General features: G+C 42.3%; 1 protein-coding gene across 1 annotated transcript in view; it reads right to left on the bottom strand.

Annotated features, from left to right (window-relative positions):
- SPATS2L (spermatogenesis associated serine rich 2 like) overlaps positions 1 to 18,001 on the bottom strand; it is a 79,723-nt gene extending 61,722 nt beyond the window's left edge. The window contains exons 1-2 of the mRNA XM_082284637.1: positions 17,915 to 18,001; positions 60 to 132 (exon numbers count right to left, since the gene is read on the bottom strand). The gene's annotated coding sequence lies outside the window, so the exon portion shown is untranslated. The remainder of the gene's footprint in view (positions 1 to 59; positions 133 to 17,914) is intronic.
- Between the last annotated feature and the right edge of the window lie 6,420 nt (positions 18,002 to 24,421).

Raw genomic sequence — 24,421 nt, 5'->3', positions numbered from 1 at the left:
TGTAAGTAAAGAACCTTCCTATCTGAATGATCAGCAAAGAGAGATAAAAGGTATCTTACCACTGAGAATGACTCCAGTTTCTGTTCCTATTTTTCTATCTTCTCCAGTAGACGGTATCTCCTGCAAAAATAGCTGGAAGTTTAAAAAAAAAAAAAAAAAAAGAAGTACTTAGTTAATTTACTCTTGATTTACTCTACTGTCTTCTCACAAGAGACTTTTGTGAAATAAACATCCCTCATTCCTTTACTGCTGTGGTCAACACGTGGGGGTGCCCTTACCTGTTTTTACAGGGCCTATCTTCTAAGGGCCTATCTTCATTGCCATGAAAGCTTAGGCAATCACCTAAGCCTTGCTGTTAGTCCCATTCCTGACCACACACACAATTCTCCCCTAAGACAAACGCATTTTTAAAACACATGTTATGCTCAAACTAGCCAGCACATGGGATATGCAGAAAGATAAACGTAAGCAATGAAAACTATTTTATCATTAATGCAAGAGGACCGTAGGCACAAGTTACAGTAACTTAGCAGTTACTAAGCAAACCCTTCTGAGCAGCACCAGTGCAGTTTCACGGTGGTCATTATCCAGAAACAACATTATCATCTCAAGAATACTAACTCAGATGAGACAAAGGGAAACCCAAAGAGTGACACCAGCACTTTGTTCACAATACAAGGCCTTTGCTGATTTGCATATAAATTTCAGAGGAATTGTCCTCAAAGTTAAAGACACACAACCACATGGAAAACTGAGTGCCTGTTTACATCCATACACAGATGAATGGAAACTGATCTCCCAATTTCATTAGTGCAGGGAAGTAAAGTTTTGTATTCTCATGCAGCTGTGAAGAGAAGGCAGACATGGTGTACGGTTTACCATGCATGCCAGATAGAAATTATTCCTCTTTGGCTGCTATTAAGAGTTGCACACTGGTCCTTGTTTGCTTTGGAATAAGATCTGTTCAGCAGTCCCTCGGCTAACCTTAAAAGCATATTGTGGCATTTCTGAAGATCCTGACTGCTGAAATCAGCCTTTACTAAGCCACTATGACTGGATTGTCTTTACAGACTAATTTTTCCTTCTGTACTACAAAATACTCACTCTTTGTACTAGACTAGAAATGTGTCACTGCTGTCCTATTTTATCATTATTGAAACTACGTATTTTACCAAGGCCAAAACTAATTTTAGACTGCAAATGTCCTGTCAGCATCACAGATTTTATTTTAAAGCAAGGCAGAAAGCTCTTAATTGCTTCTGCATCCGAAACAGCCAGATGTTCCCTGAAGCACTTCACCTGGCAAAGGCTCCCACAACAAAGACTCTCACAGCTTATGTCCCAAAGTCCATTACAATCTAAACGCACATTTCTGCATGGCTTGCTGAGTCACAGTTATGTTCAAAATCAAAGGAATGAATAGAGCAATTTAAAATGTGATGCTTCGATGAAGAAATACAAGTAATCACACATGTCAGTGTTAAAGAGCATTTCTGGGTGTTGGAATCTACACAACAGGCACAGATCCATGAGATGAATAGAGGGGCTGGAAACCTGGTGAGGGAAGCGTATCCAATTCCTTGCCTTTGGGCAGAATCCCTAACCAAGCACTGGGGAAGGCGCCTATGCTATGGCCCTACCAGAAGTTTGTTCTTTGGTGCAAGCAAGTGCAAGATTTGGCTATTTCCTTCAAAGGGACACAAGGAAGGGCTGAGAACTTGTCCCTTTTGTCCACTGAGCACCTGAATTAAACTGAGAAAGACAGCAACATTCCTAATAGCTACTGCATTTCTTATGCCAACATACAGACATTTAACCCCTTCCAGTACCGCCTGTAGTCTGCAGGCAGTATTTTTAGGATTTAAACACAGAAAATCAGATACGGACATTATTGCACTGAGGCACCCTAGTGATTCCACTTTTTTCCTGCATAACACACCACCTGCTAAACCCCAGTTCTGATCTTTTTCAACCCAAGCTGTAGAGGAGAATCCTCTCCAACTTCACTGGAAAACTAAAACTCAAAAAAGCCAAATGGGAAGAGCTTTACAACTTACAAAATATTTTTTTCCTCCTGCTTAAAAGTGAGTTCTTCTGACAATTTTTGTCCTTTTGAACTTCACAAGATTTGAAGAAGATAGTGACAGATAATGTCAGAATCCCATTTCTTGATGTGGTCAAGAAATATGGTCACTGGTATGAAATTATTCAAGCTAGAATTATAATTATTGCCCTTAAGAGCTATTATTAAAAACTATTTTAAAAGACAAAGGAACACAAGCAAAAAATTGAAGTCCAAAGTTCTTATTTTGCATCACCATAAAGTAACAAAGCAGACAGCCAAGACAACTGTACACTACATGCAAAATTATACCTCCGCATTTTATTGGGTGATGTAAAGATTTGTTCTTTCCAAGCAATATCACATCTATCAAATTTCAAAGTAATACATTTATTACTTTGAAAAATTTTATTTTTTGAAATTACTTTGAAAAATATTAATTAATTCTGTGGGACATCTTTCCATAGCTTGATCACCTTCCTAAATCACCACTTTGTCTTTACTCAATGGTCCATGACATGTTATCAAACAGTACGCAGGAAAAAATGACTCAAGGGCAGAGAAGGGAAATGGAGAGTAAAGGCACAACAGTTAAAAGGAAACTTATTTCACATATGTATCACCACAGAAAATACTGTTGCTTAACATCTGTAAATGTTCAAGGTAATTTCCCATTATAATGAAAGGTTAATTCTTGAAGTGATTTTTATTCTCAAACAACAAAAAGACCCCAAAATAGGAAGGCATGCTGTCACTCTGCAGGCCATAGAATAAAGACTGTAAAACAGCGGTCCATATTCCTCTGTGGCAGATCCATGGCTGATGAAGGCCATGTGCATGGAGATGGCATGATACCCCCCCCACAGAACCTTCAACATATTGTCCTCCACTGCAGAGTATGAAGAGGGGGAAAAGCAGAGCTTCAGATATCACATCACCAAACACATTTACCAGAGCTCAGTGACAAACAACTGCACCAAAACCAACATAAGCCAAGACACCTGCCAGGAATCAGTGCTCATCACAGCCCTACAGCCCGGCAGAACATACAAATAAACCAAGCATTTAAAAGCCTTCCCATCTTGAGCTGTGACTTTTTCAACAGTTCCCTAATCCTAGTATTAATGTGATATGTGACAATACAAGAACCAGAAGCTAAGTTTAAATCTAGATCAGAACAGCTATTCATTGTGACATGGCCCTTAATGAACCTACAGAGCAGAATCAAAGCATAACATGAGCTACGGAACACTCTAGACTGGAGTCCTCATCCTATAGGAATCTTCTTTACTCTTCAGAAGAGTAAAACAAGCCCTTTAACCCTCTTCTTCTGACATCTAACCCTGACCCCAAACTTAACCTAGGATTTCACAACACACCCATCACAGAAGAGCTCAAAAACTAGAACACTGCACTCTGCTAATTCCACTGTAGACCCATGAGCCTTCTAGACCCTAACAGTAAACATAACCTGCAATCCCTTCATTCCCAAGTAAATAGCCTATACAGATAGGATTTGCACACTTGTGCAAAACACGGTGCTAAATATATCCCATACAGTGCATAGTGACCACAGTAGCACTGAAATTAACTGGAAGTTGTCAGTCTGCTAAGACTAGTTTGTTTGGCTTCTGCTTTGGGTTGTTTTTTTTTACTTACTTCTAAAAAATATTAAAAGCTAAGTTTATAGGTGGAATCAGAGGCGTGCTGAGCCAGGATGAACACTGATAACACAAGAAAACATTGGACTACAGATAGCCAGCTTTCATTCCAGGATATTTCTCTGGTGAGGCCACTGATAGAACATCTAGGTGAGAGGAAAGTCAGCAGAAGGCAGGGAATCTTCTGAATGTTTATATGAATGACTGCAAAGGCTATTTGGAGTCTGCTGGTACATACACAAAAAGTGAGATTTTGTTGATTACCATGACACTTGGATTTTTTTTGGCCCTTTTCTGGGTTTTGATTTTGGCCTAGCTAGTCAGTCACGTTTCCCTAATTGCCAATGCAGCTGTTTAGCACACAGAAAGCAAATCTCACTTTCTTTGACAGTCAGACCTTAAGACATCTATCTCAACCTTACGCCCCACACAGATGTAAGCTCTGATGTAGTCAAAGCAAGTAAGGGTTTCTCCTTGTCTGTCACTGCTACACTTCAACAGTGGTAAGATCCTGTCAGTATCAGCCAATTTGTAACAACTTCCAAAGCTGAACTCTGCTTGCCTTTAACTCACGATGCTCCATTTTGTGCACTGCAGTTTCTAACTCTGGCCAGGGCATGCAGTGCTAAGCACACTCAGCAGGATCCAGCTTTCAGAGGACAGTTCATACAGACATTTACAACGTGCATTTCTTATTGCAACAGAAGATGCATGTGATTGTACAGCAGCATAAGCTTTCTGACTAAAACCATCCTCATCTGGTATTTGCCAGAGATTGTATAGCAAAAGAATCTGTTGACTTTAGGATTGGGAAACAACCAAATAAAAGCTTCAGGATTGGACCACCTCTCATACTATGCCAGATTTCTGTTCAGTGACACAAGTCAGGCAATGATACCACAGTAGGGCAAAGGATAGGATTTGTGTTCAGCTGTCTGTAAGCACCTTTATTCTCCTACCACTGATCTCCCATTATTTCAGTCTCTTACTCTGCCTAACGTAACAAGAGTTGACAATTTACTCCCAAAGCATTGTGGGCCTAACCCAATTCCTCCTGACAGAACTGGAGCTGGAACAGATCCGTAACACGGACACACATGAGCCAGATGACACTGGAAATTCAACAGCACAGCGTTGAAAAGCTAGTATCTCACCAAATGAGAAATCTCTCCACTGTCAGAAGAACTGGACCCACTGGAAGCCCAAAAAGGTTAGAAGACTGAGTTGTGGGCCCCACTAAAGCACAAGTTCTCAGACAATGAACATAGGGCAACATGTACAAGTTCTACTTCCTACAAGAATTGCTGTCTGCTTCATATACACACCATACTTCTGATAGATGGGGATAGTTTTTTCCACAGCTGGGGATGGTTTACTTGGATGTGTTTATTTTTCCTCAATCTCTGTCTGACTCACAGATATCTCCATTTATTTTAGTTTTCTTCACTCTCAGAAACTAAGAGTTTTTCTGTATCCAACTGTATCATAACCAGGTACAGTCTATGACCCTAGCATATTTATGGAAAGCTCTCTTCACTAAGAAACGCATCCACATGTTCCCAAAAATGTCTTATTTTGGGAATTAACTTAGAGAAAAGAAACTTAAACTCATTTGTTACACAGCAATAGAATGACTGTCTTAAGAGTTGTTATCTATCTCAGCTTGGAAGTGAAAAAATGGATACTTTTCATTTTGCAGAACTCTTTGGTGGAGCAGGGATAGCAACAAAATAGCTACTCGGGCACATATGCTATACTCAAGTTCTCAGAGTATTTTGTCAAGATTAGCTAATTGAAATTAAGATGAGAATTTTTCCTAAAACACATGAGCTCACATTGCCAAAATTATTCCACTTAAGGGCAGGTGAGGACTTCTGAAGCTACAGTTGGAAATATTCAAAAAATGATATGACATCCTTAGCCAAATGGTTATGATAGTTCATTATCATCATTACTAAAGAAAATACTCCCTTACATATTCCAAGCTAAGATTTGTGCACTCTTCCCTGCCCTGACCTAAGGATGCACACAGTCTACCTGAAAAGGCATCCCAGCTGGCATTACCAAGACTGGCTTGATGACACAAGCCATTATTTGTCAAGATTTCAGCTTCTGAACTTGATGACTTTGTGCAGAATCCTAGAAGCTGTCCAGTATACAACATACTTAAAACAGAAAGCCTTTGGGAATAGCCAAGCGGAATACTTGAGGAAAAAAAATGATCACAAAAGAAGCTGTAGAGGATTTACAATTCTGTTTTGTTTGGATCCGTACAGTAGCCTAGCCCATAAATAGAAACCAGGTGGATTTTTTCTACATTTGCTTTACTTTCTTTCTTTGAAAGTTGGGGGAATGATGGTAACCAAGCAACACCACAAGCCTGGAAAGCCCTAGTTAAGACAATTGCTGATACCCTGATGAGCCAGGATGTGTTCAGTGCCTAGAGGAGCTATGGGATCTGCATTTTTGTACACTCCAGGGGCCACAAGATCCTAAAAAGAATGAGGAAAATATTTTGTACAATCTGTGGATTCTTGATGCTTCAGTGTGAAAAGTGCCTCCCTCAGAAATGAATTTTGCTGCCACTTGGGAGTCCACTGTGAGTTTTACTTGCCACTTTTGCAAGGTCAGTCTGTCAGGAGAGCTTCCCCTTACTGAGGCTTGGGAACTCAAAAATACTGGGTCTCAGACAGTGTAACTGTTAAGATATTAAAAATAATATCCATGGATTTATTAGAAATATCACTGTGGATCCATGTAAATTTGAGTATGTTCATTCACACAGAACACAACCTTATAAATGAATGTTGATGATAAAAAGTGTAACTAAATTGAAAAAAAAAAATATCCACAATGTTATTTTCTGGTCGGAAAAGCACATCAGAACAATCAAGTATTTTACAGCTTCTGCAATGAACAACAGCTGAAATAACTCATTTTCCATGCAAGTGCAATCAGCACTATTTTCAAACTGGCACATCCTCCCTGTAATCAGTCTTCAGCCTCCCAACAGAAGGAAAGAAGCTTTTGAAGGAAGCGGTACTTCTTACTTTGCACACTTAAGCAAAATCAGTTGTGCCCTCCCTCTGTCAAATGGTTTTTATTCAGCATTTTATAAAATAATTTTTTTAACTGATCCAAAACAAAAGTAGGTATTTTCTTAATAGCAAAGTCTATATATATATATATATTTGTACAAACATTTCAAGACAATCATATTCTGAGAAAGAAAAGTACACAAATGATGCTTTTTTAAAAAGTTAAAATCATTTGCTTACCCAAATAAGCAGAAGCAGAGAAAATATGTCTGAGTGCATATGCTTCAAATTGAATGAGGGGTTATTTTAGGAGACAAAGGATGACTACTGAACACAACCAACGTGTGGTGGATCCATTAAGGCTGTGGATACTGAGTTTATGCTGCCATTCAGCAGACAGCACCTTAGTCTCACAGGTAAGACAGTGAGATCAGTACCAAAAGCAGGACAGCCCAGCTACAGCATTAAAAAGCTCAACCCTGCGGAACAGGTTTCCAACTTTTCCTCATACTGTATGATTTATATTGGGTTTTATTGTGCAGTAACCGATATCAAAGACTACAATAAATAAGAATTAAAATCACCAAAAAGCCCCAAATAGAGACCAAAGATCTCCCCTAAAAGCTCTGTTGGGACACAGACATAAGGGGGCTTCAGGGGACTTGGTCTACTGCCACCATTGCTGGGCTCCTGAAAAAACATCACACGATGACTGTGAAAAGTAGAACTGTTTGTCAACACAACATCATGTGTTGAGTCTGCCTCTGTAACAGCGTAAGTGGGTCTGAATATTCAAAGAACAGAGTACCTCCTGGGAATCTTTACCAGGAAGTAGCCCAGCAGAGGGATGTACACTCTGCATCACCCACTGGAGCAGGTACTACTGGACTGCATCCTGCCCAGAAAGAAAGCACTATGCCAGGGCCCAGTATGGCAGCAGCAATGGGATCCTCAAGGCCAATTCCACTTCACTCCATTGTAGCTGCCCTGGTGTGTGGACAGGAGGAGGATTAACAACTCCCAGACTGCTATCACCTAAGCAGTTTCACACTTCTCTCCTTCCTACAAGAGCTGAACACAACCATGAAGCATATTTGGACAGCACAGAGATTAGACATATCCCTTCTCGTATAAAATTCCAATCCTTATTTCTCTCCGCCTAAAATGGAGAAATACTCTTTTCTTGTGCATTCAGATTCTAAGAGTGGGATCATAAGGAACAAAAATGAAGATGAAATCAATTTACAAATGTAAATACGACTCTAACCTCTTTTGAAGCTTTACTAGGAAGGAGGAGCAAAATTACCCAGGGCATCTTGGTCAGACTCAGCCATGAGTGTAAATGAGATCTCATTCCCATGTGGTATTTCACATCACAAAGGAAAACACAGATCTCTCACAGTCCTGAGACAGAAGGTTCCATGAAACAGCAATTTGTTTGTCAAAGCAGTCTTTTCATGGGAATGACATACAAGTAACAAAATAACACCCAAAGTTTGTAAGCAAACTTCTCACGTTGGAACTGAGACTGTTTCACTGGTGATTTAAATGACTTTGGCCTGGGCTTCAGCTGAAATGCTTGTGTCAGTCTTTTAGTTATGAAGGAATCTGGGTAAAATAAAGCAAAAATACAGTGTGGTTTTTTATTCTGCTAGTAAGTTTGGATAAAAGCAAATAGGTGCTGGTGCAAATCTGGAACGCCTTCAGGGAACTCAGATATACCCCATGTTAAAGCAAATTGGAGTTTGCCTCAATTTGTTGGTATAGCATCTTCTATATGGATCGTTTATTCTGAATTCATGTCTGCATTTACTTTCCTAGGAACAAACATGCATTTACTGCTGACACTGAGCCTCAGCAACTGATCTATGACTTGGCACCTCTGCTCTAAGTGCCTTTGAGGTACCAAGAGTAAAGTTTATTCCAGTAATAACCACTCACCCACAAGACATAGTCTGAATATTTTATGGTACACTAAAAAAAGTAACATCCCATTTAATGACAATGTTGCATGGAAAACATTAAATGCATGCCACGTGGCCAAGCTACCATCTCTAGCCCAACCTCTGCTTTGAGAATTACCAGACTTCTGTTTGTTTTAGCTTTGCAAAGTTATAGTGCATTGATATTATTTATTTTTCCATTTTATTTCCTAAGATACTTGCTGCTTCAGTAGAAGAGGGGAGTGGCACACAGTAGCTACAACCTATCTTTCTTGTTTCCAAGGTCTCCTGGCTTTCACAGATGGACCTGCATGGCGTAGGCTCTGCTTAACATCACCCGTAACTCCCGTCCCCAGTATGAACAACCAAAGCTTTCACATGTAAGCAAATCCCTCAACATGCATAGCTGCAGATTTCAGAAACACACACTGCCTGACCACCTCATGTTCACCTTGATCACCAATATATTAAATCCTAAAATTATCTCAGCCACCTTAGCACATAAGCACATTTCTTCTAGTGAATTACCAAAGTCAGTGAACTTGAGAGGCCAGACAAGCAACTCCTGGTATATGTTCAGGAATACAGCACACTGTAAAAGCTGACTATTAAAAGCAGAATTATCAAATTACAAAATAACGAGTGATATGATTATATCTTTTCACAGAGTCACAGACTAGGTAAGGTTGGATGGGATGACCATGGGTCATCTGGACCAACCTCCCTGCTCAGGCAGGGTCATCCCGGAGCACATTGCACAGGATTGCATCCAGACAGTTCCTGAATATCTCCAGGTATACTGAATATCTCTCTGGGAAACCTGTTCCAGTGCACAGTCACTCCCACAGTAAAGAAGTTCTTCCTTATATTATGGTGGAACTTTCTGTGGTTGTGTTGCTGGTTTTGGAGGTAGGGAGTGTTAAACTGTAACCCATGAACAGATACCTTCCTACCTTTGTATTAACACAGACAGTTAACGATTTATGGCCTGTCTCTTAAGGAGTCCATCTGCTGTATTTTCCATTTCAATTAACAACAGATTCCTTCCCAAAGCTCTGTGATCAGTACTGGACACCAAAAATGTCCAAAAATGTAGTGTCTAAGAGTCCCTGAGGTCCCTTCCAGAAAAAATCCTAAATGAACAAAAGGCAAAGCCTTTTATGGAGTCTGGTACCAAATTTGTTTAAAGACAAAATCCAACAAAACCAGCACACTCAGCAACAGCCCTTGCGAAGCACCCCAGCTGCCAGCTGGCGGCAGCTCCAGCGGTTCCCCATGTCGGCCAGAGGCCTGGAGAAGGAATGCAGCTCTGCAGGAGCATCGCTCCCATACACGTGGGGAAGCACCCTCACCACACTCCAACCTTACAGACTGACATTTCAAAATGAGTTGTCCTTGCCCAGGTCTTTGGCACTGCATAGAAACAGCTCTTGCTATCACATGTTTGATCATTTCCCTCTATCAAACCACTTCTGCAGAGCTGGACTCTGACTTCACAGCCAGCTCAGTGAGGATGCAGAGCCTGGAAGGTTGAGTTCAGTCCAGAATAAGCACCATACCATGGTACAAAATGTCTGGTTTTTGTCATCAGTAACAGCAATCCTGAGGTTTTTCTTTTTTAATTCACAGAAATTTCTAATAGCAGGCTAAGCAGCTCTCTAGATGGAAGAAGACATTATTCATTTAAAATAGTGAACAATAGTTTAAAAATGTGCTATTCAGTTTAATTAATGACTGAGTTTACACTGCTGTATTCTTTTAATATGATGCAACAATGCTAATGACTAACCTTTTTGCAATTTAATAGACCTTGCAACTACAAGATGATCCCTCTTTCATTTAAAAAGTCCCTTGTTACAGCTTAATAAATCATGTTTTGCTTTTTAGCAATTCTCACTAAAATGCTTTGGAAGGCACCATCAGTCACTTACAGGCTGATGTTTAGTGGACCTGACTGTACACAATGGCAATTATAACTTCCTGCGCTCAATGTCTCTGGAAATCCAACACTGGAACACCAATTAAAAATTTCTACCCCTTCCTCATCTGTAGGGTAACGCATAAAATAATCACGGTTGCGTACAGGTTAACTTCAGAGAAGGAAATCAGGTGTTAAAATGCCAATACAGCAACCTCATCCCAGAAGCAAAGAAAACAGAAACCCATTGTTCTCTGTCAAGAGATCACAGAATGGGTTAGGTTGCAAGGGACCACTGTGGGTCACCTGCTCCAACCTCCCTGCTCAAGCAGGGCCATCCCAGAGCACACTGCACAGGATTAGATCTGGATGGTTCTTGAATATCTCCAGTGAAAGAGACTCTGCACCCTCTCTGGGCAATCTGTTCCAGTGCTCAATCACGGCCCAGTAAAGAAATTCTTCCTCATGTTCAGGTGGAACTTCCTGTGCATCAGCTTCTGCCCATTGCCTCCTGTCCTATTCCTTGGTACCACCAAGAAGAGCCTGATCCATCCTCTTGGGACTTTCACTTTAGGTATTTGTACACATTTACGAGGTCCCCTTTCAGTCATCTCTTCATTGCAATCCTCACTGTACTCACGGCAGTGCAATGGATGAGTTTACACACATGACCATCTGTTGCCAGATTATGAAACAGCAGAGTGACTTCCCAGACTGCCAAATCATGGAATCACAGAATGGTTTGGGTTGAACGGGTCCTTAAAGATCACTTAGTTCCAACTCCCAAGCCGTGGGTAGGAACATCAATCACTAGATCTGGTAGCCCAGAGCCTCATCCAAACTGGCCTTGAACACCTCCAGGGATGATATCCACATCCACACAGCTTTCCTTGTTCAGAACTTCCTTAGTTTCTAGGCTCACTCTCTTTACTACAAAATAAAGTACAACACTTCCCATTATAGAGTACCCTTCATCCTGAAACACCCTGGGACTCTGAAGCCTCACACAGAACAGCCAGAAGTTTCAGGACTGAGCACTAAGTGGAATGAAAGGCAGCATACTGCTGTAGCCTGCTCCACAGCTGTCTCTCATGTCATATTCTTGGCTACGGACATAGAACCAAACTCCTACTCACATCAAGGTGCTGCAAAACTGCCAATACATGTAGAGGTCTGACAGGACCTTAGTTTTAAATACCTCTTCCCCAGAAACTCAGCTACAGAGAATGTAGACTGCACCTGTTTCAGATATACGAAGGGCTTGTGTCATTCACAACAGGAAAAATTTGTGAGGCTACCAGCCATGCTGTGATGCAGACCCAGTAGCACACAATTTGAATCATCTTGTATCAAAAAGCCCAACCTTCCTCCCCACCCGGGCTTCCTCCAACCACCACCTTCTGCTCTCATCCCTACCACAACCCTACAGGCACTCTTCTTACACAGCAGCTGCTCTAGTTCATCTGTATTTGCCTCACACTTCAGAGGTTATTGTAGAGGAACAAACCCTCAAGGATTATAATGAGAAGTAGGTTTCCTTCTTTCATCCTAGTAACAAAGTGCGTGCAGTACATAGGAGACCTCAGTTCCTGTGGGAACACATGATGAAGCTTCTCTGCACCTTAGAGCTGCACAGCTCTATCTCCACACCATCCCTCACTCCGACGTACCCAGCACAAGGACCACAAGCTCCAATTCTAACACAAAAGCACAACTTCATGACAGCACCTTAACAAACCAGCCAATTCAAAACAATTTCTAGCCAAAACTAAGTTATTAACGGAAAACAGAAACACAGAAAAGGCAACATTTCATTCAGACCTTGTCCTAAAGATCACTAAATCAAATACTGCACAGGCTAGTATCACTGCTAAGATGGTTATTCCTTCAGAACACAGAAAGGAGAAGTCCCATAGTGATGACATTTTGGGACTTGTACTGCTAGCATAAACCACAGCTTCTGAATACATTCCAACTGAGAAGTACCACCACGCCCAAACTGCATGTGCAATGGTTTTACTGCATTTAATTTTACACAGAGAACCATACACAGCAGTGTAATTTAGATACTAAAAGTGAATAGCTTAAGTGTAGTGCAGAAGAGGAAGCCACAAACTGGATGTGTGTAGGACAGTACATACTAAAAGCTGGTTTTATGTATTACTAAGTAATTTAGTCTGAAACAACCATTTGAGTATGTGCAGGAGCTTCGAGTTGTCCAGAGCCCAAATACTCTTTCTTGGTAGTTGTATCTAACCCAGCAAGAAAGCCTCAAGTCCTAATCTGCCACTGTGAACCACTCCTCCGCAGCAATGAAAGCCAGGTGCCACAGACAGCATTCAGGCAGACACTCCAAGGCTGAACCTTCAGGGCAAGTACCACACACATCTCTAACAAAATAGCCAGGATCCTAATTGGCTAATTTTGAGATGAGAGCTACTCTCATTTGGAAATGTCTCATAGCACCAACAATATCTTTTGGTGGTGTTCCAGGTAAGACTCAGACAAGCACCATAAATTCTTGCATGGGTTTTACACAAGGTTGGGCCAACAAATACCAGTCTACCTACACCAAACACAAGGTGTTTATTTTGAAATGCTGCCAGGCAGGTTGGCTTTACCAGCACAGAAGGACAACTCCATGAGACTGAGCTGTCAACACAACAGTGGCAGCAGCATCTTGAATACCAACTTGAAACACACCCACAACCTTCAAGGATAGTCACCTTCCAAGAAATCATACAGTTGACTTGGCTATGCACAGCACAAACAGATAACACTGCTCAACTCCACCCAGGATATAAAACAGCACCAACCCTCTTAGAAAGACAGTTCATGATAACACCTGGCTTAAGTTACCACTTTAAAAAAAAAAAAAAAAAAAAAAAAAAAAAAAAGGAGAAATAGAAGAGACCTTCAGTCAAAGAAAATCACACAGGTCAGATCTGTCCCCAACTCTGACTAGCAGCACACTGGTATTCACAAACAGGTGAGGCTTCTTTGCCATTTGAACTCTTACCTTTCCAACACTTGGGAGATTAGATTCATCAGTAATTTAAACACCGGACACAGTACACTGCCATAGGCATTTTTTTCAGCCAGCAAACCACTCGAGAGAGTACTGAAAGGCCTATTATGAAGGCCAATTGCTATCCTTTTCTTGAATGACCACATGAAAATCAGTGACTGTTCTACAATGGTTTGAAAGGGCCTTTTGTCTGAAGGAAAGGACAAGGAGTCACAAAGTATTGCAGATTCATTTGTAACTCACAGCTTTTGAAGAAACTGCAGAGCTTCAGTTAAAAGCAAACCAAGAAAAGAACAAGCTTTGAAAATGTTATGCCCCAATCCTTTCCTACTATGTACATGCAGAGCATATTTTTAGTCTCTTTTGTATTACAAAAAGATGGGCTGGCATTCTAGATTATTGTTGTTTTACAAGAGAAGCTTAAAACACTTGCAGAGTTTTGACTTTATTCCCAAACCCTAATTAGGGTCTGTAGCACTATTGTATAAACAGAAAATCATCAGGAGCTTTTTCTGGTACAACATCTAGTAAAAGTGTAATTGTACTGGGATAATAAGTGAAACCACTGTCACTGTTGCTTAATAATCACTTTAGTAATTGAGCAAATTTGGCATCACCCATAAAGTATAAGATGGCCAATTCAAGAAAAAGACCTCTTTTATATTGAGAAACCAGCATTAGACTTTCATTTTGAAGTCTGTTTCTGAAGTCCCTCACCAAAACAATGTCAGTTACATTGCTGACAACTTCCCAGAAGAAAAAAATGTTTTATTTCTCCCCCTACCCCAATGACACTTCATTTCTTAGATTTTACACGCGAAGGCGCACACACACTCAAAACAGGACTTGCACACATGACTTCCTTATGAAATTTCTAAACCCTCACATGGACAAATTTTCAGCAGGAATGACAGCGGAAGCTAATAACCTAAAATAGATTTCTTCTAACCCATACCCAGAACTAGGGAATTACTACACTTCCATTCAGAAACAAGAGTTACGGCTGACAGACTTGCTCTCTTCACCTGTATGTTCCACCCACATACCAGGAAACTGAACAGGCAAAAAGTGTCGGTTTTCACTCCCCAGCTCCTTGCCACATCCCAAAATTTATATTCCTTGTGCTCCCACAACGGCACTGAAGCCAAACAATGTATTTTGCACACACCATTGGTCAGGGTGCCAGTTACATTTAGCTCTTCTGACCACCTTATCAAATTACATCAGGCAAGGAGCTGGTCCTTGGCATGTTACAAGACTGCACAAGGGCCAGAAGTTTTGCTGTAGGAAGCAGCCACCATACCACGTCCACATATGCATTGGAAGTAAAAGCCCTGTCATGATAAACACACCCTCAGGGTAACTCCACACACCCCATCATCTCATGCTCTCCAAACCAAGAGCTTACAGTTCGGAGGACTGTAAAGAGACTCTTGCCAATGCAAAGTAGAGGTAAAACAATGCTGCACATCTTGAAGTTCAAGGTGCTCAGAAACCACAGGGCATAGTGGTGTGACGTGTGAAGCCCCCTGCTAACCTCAGTGAAGTTCAGGACCAAATCTTTTTGATTTAATAATGATATGGAGCACTGCTGTCAAACAACTTTTAACAGGAGAAGGTGCCTAGTCTAAAATAAAGGTATTTCATTACTGTTGTTTTTATATTAGAAGAAGAAAACTGTGAGAAAGCTGGTGAAGCATCTGAGGAAGGAAGGCAGGGGGAATAGAGAAACTGAAGCATTGGAACAGTGCAAAACAACAAAGAGGAGACAGTACCACGAGACAGGAGTCATATTTCTCAAGAGTAATGTGAACAATAAAATCCTTGATATTAGCTACAAATCAACTACAATTAACAGTTAACTGTTATTTTTCTTCCCTAGATCTTCGTGCAAAGTCTCACTGCCCTTGGGTCTTCTACTCCAAGTCATTACACAGCTTTACTTTTATCCTCCAGTGCACAGTGAAAAGTGGAGTTTGACCTTTCCTTTAGATTTGTAAAGCACAACAGCAGATTGTTTTGAGAACATGACTGAGGTGGAGTTTTTTGTATTCTGCATGACTAACATTGCTAACAGTGTCTAAATACCTCCAAGACATGGCCTCTGAAAGTACACCAGGAAACACAGCCCCCTAGAATGACAACAGAGGCCATGTGTGTGGGTGAAAAGGTATACAAATATAATAGTTTGTGGGAATTAATACCAAATACAGGTTGTCTACAACTGCTGACAGGCACAGGTTTGGTACCTCCATGATTTCTGGAGAACAACTTGAAGAAAATATAAAACACATTGTAGGCCACTGGAAACTCTGTACTTTCTCTTAAAAACAGGCTTGAATCAATTTCAGCTCCAGACAAGCATTTCCTTAAAATTCAGGAAACAGCAGGAAGGTGTCCTGACATAGCCTCATTTCCGTTTCTTTGAGCAAGAAGGACTAGATAAGAATAAGCAATCCATATTCAGAACCAAATCTCTCTCAACACTGAAAGATGCTTGTGTTCAATTTTTAGGCTCATTACTGTATGTCAGACAAAACAATAATTCTCAAGCATGTTTCTTCTCAGGAGACTGCCTAGGCATAAGGACTGTGGACTTAAGGATAACCCTGAGGACATTTTGAAAGGTACTTAGTTTAGTTCATCTTAATCATAACACTTTTTTATGCCGTAAATTTCCCGGAGTGGTGACCTTACCTCCTTACACAGCTATACAGCACCTGACACAGTACAAGCCTTATCTTGATTAGTGTCTCATTACATTTAACAGATCCTGCTGTTCTCAAAGGGCCAAACACCTTCCACCTCCCCAGCACAATTAGTGGGAGAACACTCACAGCCTTGCAGCAGTGTTCAGCTTCAGGAGTTTGTGATGGCGGCTCACTAAATTCATCAACCTGTTCTGACCTGGAAATCATTCTGCATTTGCACGGTTTGACTGCATTCACAGAAACAATTGTGGCAAGGGCACAGTGTCCTGCTCACAGCAGCTTGAAGACTCTGGTTAGCGGCATTCAACAGGTTGCCATCTAGGATTTCTTTCCTGGACCGTGCAAATACACTCCTGTTAACCTGACATTCTACTTTCTGTGTAGAAAGTTTTTAGTTTACCTTCTTGAATCAATATGTTTTGGAAAACATTTTATAATTGCATCAAGAGCTCAAAGAAACAGAAGAAAAATGCCTCTTGCATACACTGGTAATTCAAATTTAAAGGTTAACCAAAAAAAAATTCCCACAGAATATCATTAGCTGCCTTGAAGCACATTTTCAAGCTGAAATCAACCAAATCAATCCAGTGGAATGTGACCTGGAATGAAACAGATGGATTTTCTGTGGTGCCTCTTAGTTCTCCTAAAGAAAACAAATCTGGTAGTACAAGTGATTCACATCTCCACACGATGAGGCTGAGGGTGGGGAAGGAGCTTACACTATTAACTTACAGCTCAACAAAGGAGACATTGCATTCTGATAGAGAATAAAAAGAGTACTGCCAGCTGCCACCGCTTATCAACGAATTCCATACCTACTAATTTTTTTTTTTTGTGCACAGTAAAAAAGACAACAAAGATTTGAAAAACCCAACAAACCCTAAACCAAACACAAAATCAGTAACAAAAAAACCCCTATCATCGTAGCGGTCTTTTGCCTTGGCACATATAAAAAAGAGCGTCAAATGGGTGGATTTATGCCGAAACAGCAGCTGAGGCACAGCAAGCTCCGTGCCTACCTTGCGGTGTGGCAGCGCTGGCAGCAGCGTTTACAGCCGTGCCAGAGCCCCCGGCGGCGGTTCGGGACGGAACGCTCCGCTGGCTCAGCGCGCCGGGCACGGGCGGCTGCGCTCGGCGACACCCGGCTCCCCGGGCGCGCAGTTAATCATTTATGGCCGAGGCTGTTACCGAATAGCCTTGAACAGCCCAGCCCAGCCCAGCCCCGCTTCGGCTCCGGCGGCGCCGGGAGCTGGCGGAGCGGCGGCCGACAGCGAGCGGCGGCGAGCAGCTCCCGGGCGCTGGCGGAGCCGGTCCCAGCGCACGCCAGGCGGGGTCCAGGGAACGGGGCCGGCCCGGCTGCGGTCCCCGTGCCGCCAGGAGGGGCCCGCCCGCAACCGGGGCTCGGCGCCGGGACCCGAGGCGACAGAGCAGAGGGTGGGGCACCGCGGCAGCCGCACCCCTCCCTCCCCGGCACCCCTGGGCACGAAACTCCCGGCGGGGCCCCCACCGACCCGCGCAGGTGCCGCTGAGGGGACGCGACGAGGACGCCTTACCTGGTGCGGCCGCGGCGGAGGCCGAGGAGGGGCTGGGGCCGGTGGTGGCCGTGGCACCGCCGCCCTCCCGCGGACACGCCTCGCGCCCCGCCCCGCGCGCCAGCACCGCCCCCGGCCCGCCCCGGGCTGGGCTCGGGGCCGGGGGCGCCGCCGGGCGGGAGCGGCGGGACGGGCCCAGGGCGAGGCCGCCGGAGGCGCCGCTTCCGCAGCGCTGCGCGGGTCCTGGGCTCTCTGCGTGCCGGGCCGGGGGAGTTGTGAGGGATGGAGAGCGGCCGCAGGGGTTGGCTACAGCCGCGGGCACATGATTTACGTGTGCCCCGCTTGCCACGCACAAATAAACCACCCACGACGCGCAAAGAGAGCGTTGGGCCTCATGTAAGGAACTATTCAGGAACTTCTCTGTAAGTGAAAGTAAACAGGCAACATCAGTCACGGCCAGGAGATACATTTCAACCTCGAGAAGAGATGACCGAGAGGGACCTCATTAATGTGTATAAATATCTAGAGGGGGGGTGTTAAGAGAATGGATCAGGCTCTTCTCGGTGGTGCTGAGCAATAGGAAAAGAGGCACCCAGCAAAAACTGATGCATAAGAAGTTCTGCCTGAACATGGGGAAGAACTTTACTGTGCGGTGACCACGCATGGGAACGACTTGCCCAGAGGTTGTGGAGCTTCCCTCTCTAGACATGTTCAAGAACCATCTGAACACAATGCTGTGCCTTATGCTCTGGGATAACCTTTCTTGAGGAGGGAGGTTGGCTCAGATGACTCACTGTGATCCCTTCCAACCTTACCCATTCTGTGATGCTGTAAATTTCAATGAATACTCATGGCAAACAATGAGAATATAAAAATTTACCACAAGTTTTTCAGTAATCAGTGCTTTAAAGTGCCACCTAAATCTTCCAAATAAAATACAGTCAGGATTGTTAATGCAAAGCTTAAGAAGCCATAAATAACTATCCACTTAAATTTAAACACTAGAATGCAGAGGTATAACCATATGCTTGGAACAAAATACCCAAACAAACCAACCAAAAAAAAACCCCAAAACCAAAAACCCCCAAAAATTCCATAACAACTATAAACTGGATTTACTATCAGTATTGGTGTCTTACACTGTCATAAGCATTGCCCTTAACCCAAACACATACCAGTTCTCATTTTTGTTAGCAATGTGTGCCACAAGTACTGGAAAATCATAGTGTTCCCTCTCAAAATGGTTGCATACCTCTTTTCCAGCTAGCACAAATGGCACATTCTTGGTCATAGCACACCTCTACTTGACTCCCTCCCCTCAGCCAGGAAACAAACTTCTTTCACCCTCAAACACAGTTTGGAGACAACACTTGGGCCTTACTGTTTTCAACCAAGGATTCCAAAACTGCCGCACTGAAAATCATTCCAGGTGCAATTTATAGTAAGAACGTATCCAACCCACCCTGCAAACCAGGCAGAGCTGGCAGCGTTTCCTCGTGGCAGGGAGTGGGGCTGGCAGGGAGCCGCCGCAGCAGCACGGTGCAAGGTTCGCTGCGACAGTGGTGCCCCAGGAAACCTCACTGGGCACTTTCTACTCTATTCGGGCACGGTGGCTTTGTTGAGGATCTGTCAAATGGACTTGTCTACCTGCTGCAGAAAGCTGGGCATGAATGACATGGTGTTACGGTGAGGCTACAGGTTGAGAATTATGTCTGTACTTGGAGTCATGTCTTCAAAACTATTCAGACCTTCAGTAAATGCTGGTTTATTTTAAACAATGTGGCTTGGTATGTCCAGGCTTGTATTTGTGTAGGGAGAGTGTGCTTCACAATAATGCTAACATTTGTTTGCACCCTGAGCTGTATGAATTTTGCCTGGGAGTTTTGGAAACGATTCTGAAGTTCAAGAGAATGGTGGATTATATTCATAAAACAAGGGTGCCACTGACCTTTCAGCACAAGAGAATAGATGTGAATCATGGACCTGAGATTCATCTAAAAGAACACAGTGGAAACACATAGGATGAAAGGCTCTAAAGGCTTTACAAATTATATTTAGATGGGGGAGAGCAGGGAGAAAGAGAATGTGGGAAAAAGAAGAATGAAAAAGGATCCTGCTGTTTAGCTCATGCATAAACTGTATGTGCCTAGCCAAAGGTCACTCCTTTTATTTTGTCATTAATTTCAATGACGGTAAATGGTATATGAAGAACAATCTAAAAATAAGAACAGCCAGAAATAGCTTAGGTTTTTGTGTGACAGCGTGGCAGGAAGAAAAACCTGAACTGAAACTTCATTCCAGATCTTTACTTCTGGCTTTTGAAAAAGTAGTGACTTAAAGTTAATTGTTTAAGATGAACTGTAAATCTATTTAGAGAAGTTAAACAAAAATTAAGTGGTCTACTTTTAATGTATTTTCCAATAAAGTTTTATACTCTGTGTACACTGCAATTAATTCCTAAGGTTGCTTTTTTTTCATCTACCACTCTTGTGAGAAATGGTGTATTTGGACAGTTTTGAGGGGGAGTTTTCTGGGTTCTAAACACAAGTGAAAAAAACCCACTAAGTACTAGGCAGCTGTAAACAAATAGAGGAAGAATAACAGCTTTGGGAAGCCTTCAGGTGTATGCAAAAGCTGGCACAAGGAAATTGCCATCCACAGCAACTGGAAGCAGAGGCTGAAATGGGAACGTAAAAGGGATAATGTATGTTCTGCTGTGAGGGTCATGAATGGCTGCCTCAAACAAATCTTCAGGCAACAGGAGCTCTTCATATGGAGACTGGTGCAACATCTGCCAGCTTTTTTTTCTAGGGAATAATGGGCCCATATGTAGAAGGTGATCTCCAGACAAGGTGACACAGATTCTACAGCAGCACTGAAAAAAATTTAGCATTACTCCACCAGATTTTTAATTTTTGCAGCAAATGTGCAAATCTGCATTGACTTGCAGCATGTTTGACTGTATGCTGAGCTTACATTCTCAGAAAGGGGACACCAGCTGCCCAGAGTTTAGTTCTCATCTTCTGTTTATGCCAAATAGCAGTATGAACTTTACAGTTAACACACGTTGCAGTGGTTCACTTTCTGTGGAGAGGGTAATAGTTGATAAAGGTAAAATGAGCAACAACAATTAAGCATCCCAGCTGGATCATTTGGGCTATATTAGAAGTGAGATGACCTGCTCAAAGCACCAACTTTGGATTTTGCATTAAGTCCTTAGGTCACTGTATTTCCTGCACAACCATGGTCATATTTCTGATATGACCCCAGACAACTCATTTGGTTTCTCTCAGCCTCAGTTTGCCATCTGCAGAAGAAGAAAGGAATTTCCTCAGTTTATATGACAAAGATTAAGAGATACTCCAGGTGTAACTGTACAATGTAGTAACTTTGGCAGGAAAGGTGTCTCAATGATTTCTTGCTCACTTGCAGCCTCCCTGACTCCATCCTGGCACTGTAATCTGTTATTCTATTCAGTTTTTGAAACCTACCCACAGTCCAGACCACTGAAATGACCTGGGTTAAAAATACCACACCACCCCCACCCCCCCTTTCTTTAAAGATTTTTTTAACTGAGATCCAGTTGATGTTGAAGCTCCAGCAGCTGGTGACCTGTCATGAAAACGACCTTGAAAACTGACATGTCATAGTCTAATATCAGATAATGAGCTGCAGTAATCCAGAGGGATGTCACAACACAGCCTTTGTAAAATCATTGTTTTTGAAGGGGAAGAACACCCCTCACACATAATATGGGTTTGTATCTGGTCCTACTTGATTAGTTTTGGGGCTAGGGATGGAACAGGAGCCAACTGAAAGCAAAGGTAATAGAACAATTACATAGGATACATTTTATCTCCTTTATCTCCTTCAAACACCTACTGCTCCCACAAGACTGACAGGCTCCAGCACTTTCGTTGCATCAGTAACACCACATCCTCTTGGCAATCAGTACTGCCCGAAGCAGGTCACTGCCATTTTTCCTGGCTTACAGATAAGGGACAGTAGCAGAGAAAGAAATGGTGCAGAGAACTTCTCAGGTGCAGAAATAAAGCACAGGTTTTCTGAGTCCTGCCCAATGCACTGACTACAAAGCCTCATCTCCTGCTATTTGGTGAGGTCTGTTGCCTCCCCAAAGGGACTGTGTGCCATGTGCACCAGCAATAGGAGACCACGCAGCAGGGAGGAAAGGTGTCTGGAAGGGAGCTGAGGTGTGTTTCTCTAAATATGTATTTGTTTGTTGGTTTCAATACCAGAATCAGTGATTAAAAGTTTGTTAATTGGCAACAAATTAAATCAGTTGAAATTCCCTTGGCTCAAAGCTGTTTCTGGCTCACAGCAAGGGAAAATTGATTCAACACAAAAATTTGGATATCAAGTGGTACAGTCACAGTGGTCTGGCAACAGATCTGAGGGTGAAGATATGGAAAACAGCAAATTACATGTTGTCCAGCAGTTGCTAATCTAGGGCATAAATATAACAAGGATCTTTTGAGTCAGAAGGACTGAGAATAACATTTTATCCTGGCCTTTGTTAACAGCAGTTAAAAACTGGAATGTTAGCGGAAAGAAGTTCAAAGAGAGGCACCAGAAGTGATTAACAGGAATATATCTTCAGGAGATAGATGTTTATATGCTTGGCTTAGGAGAAAGCAGCCAAGCAAAGAAAAGACACAGGATCCTTTCAAGGGACCTGGGTGGAATCCCAAAGAGCATTATATAGAGTACAAGCATGGAAAGAAGAAAAAGAAAATTCATGATAACTATAAAAATTTCTGACAGTCATAGTGGACCAAAACCCTAGAGAGGTTGGGTTCCTACAGCAGAAAGTTGTATTCAACATTCAGAAAAAATTTAGAAATAGAAAAGCCTCTCCACTTGCCTGTGTGATCCCAAGCAAAAAAATGAAGGATGGCATCTTTTTTAGCTCTCAAAGCAGGTCAAATTCAGAAAGAATAACTCACAACTCACACGTAAGTCAATGGCCATTATGTTTGCTCAGACAAGACCTGAATTTGATTAAATGCTTATAAGCATGCAGACTATATACTATATAAACAAAAATCTGTTTTGCAATGAGATTATTTATATCAAAATAATTTCAACTGCTTCTCTGAGATCTCCCATTTGGTTAAAAATACAAAGTCCTCAAATGACTGTGACAATCAAAATGCAATATTCTAAGAAATATTTTTCTTTTCTTTTTTTTATTTTTAAGATTGGCAAAGAGGCTGGTTAAAACCTTCACAGAAATGTGCAGCTGAAAAAAAGAACCTGAGCATTTTCTGATTCCAGAAGCAATGCAGCCATATCTTGTAGTGTCTAATGTGGACTTGAGCAGGGTGGTAAACACTTAAGAATGACTGAAGTTCGAAAACAAACAAAAAGAAGCCTTGAGATCACTCTTGTAGTAAATGGGAAAAAAGTGAGGGAAAGCTTGGCAAAAATCAGCATAATAGTGGGCTTATTGTTGAACCTGAAAGCTTCATTTTCCAACAGTGTCCCTTTTCTGGGAAGCTGCACAACCACTCTGAAAGCGCTTTCTATAGAGATGATAAATCTGCAGTGGAGATTTATGCACATTCAGATTAAGTCAGGAAATCAGTAATGAAAAGGATAATTAAATAGAGAGACAAAAACCTAGAAGAAAAATTACCAAAAGCTCCCAAAACAAACACAGCTAACAATACACCATATATATCAGGTCCTGGGATTCTGACTCTCACTTTGGCACCCACCATCCTCTTCCTCTCTGTGTTTCCCAGGACTCTAGAGAAGGGCAGTCTGCAAAGCAGCAGATTCTGTGTGAACAAGATAAGGCTTGATATCTTTGGTTCTCTCTCTGTTTCTTTTTGCACAAGCTCTTAATTCATCATTAGGTGGAAAGGCATAGGAAAAAAAAAATATTCTATACTTATTTATGGAATTGTTTGAGACCACAGCACTCCTTATCCTGAGGGAGCATCCAAAAAGGAGGGGAAAGATACAGAGACAGCTCTCAGTGACACCAGTGAATCTCAAAAAAAAACCCCAAACCAAACCAACCAAAAAAACCCCTTGTGGTTGGTTGGAAGAGTTCCTGATAATGGCTTGCAGTTCCAGGATATTGAAGCTGGGTTAATGCTTATCTTTTTGCGGACTTCCATCATGCATTCAGAGTGCTGCTATGTGCTCAGCACTAAAGAGACAGCCAAAGAGGTACCTCTGCTAGCAGCTGTGGCAGACTCCTGCTCTGTGGCTGAACTAGACCCTGGGCTGAAGAGGCTGGTCTCACTGTTTAGCTTCAGGCATCCAACTTGAGTCCTAAGCCAGCAGCCTCAGGGCCTGGGCTGTCAGGGGAGCCATAGGTGTCCCACTGACCCTGCAGGAGCCTTCAGCTCCATCATCACTAGACTTAGGTGCCTGAAGTTAAAGTGTGTAAATCCCCCGTGAAGTGATGACTTTATCATAGCGTTACTTGTGTTACTTCCTGCAGCACCTGCCTGTAAGGCAAACTACCCTCAGTAACCCAGAGGCACCGTGCCACTG

This window comes from Coloeus monedula (assembly GCF_965178545.1).
Source record: "Coloeus monedula genome assembly, chromosome: 7".
NCBI lineage: Eukaryota > Metazoa > Chordata > Aves > Passeriformes > Corvidae > Coloeus > Coloeus monedula.
The sequence above is the reverse complement of the archived record's forward strand: the minus strand, read 5'-3'. Positions and strand labels throughout refer to the sequence as shown.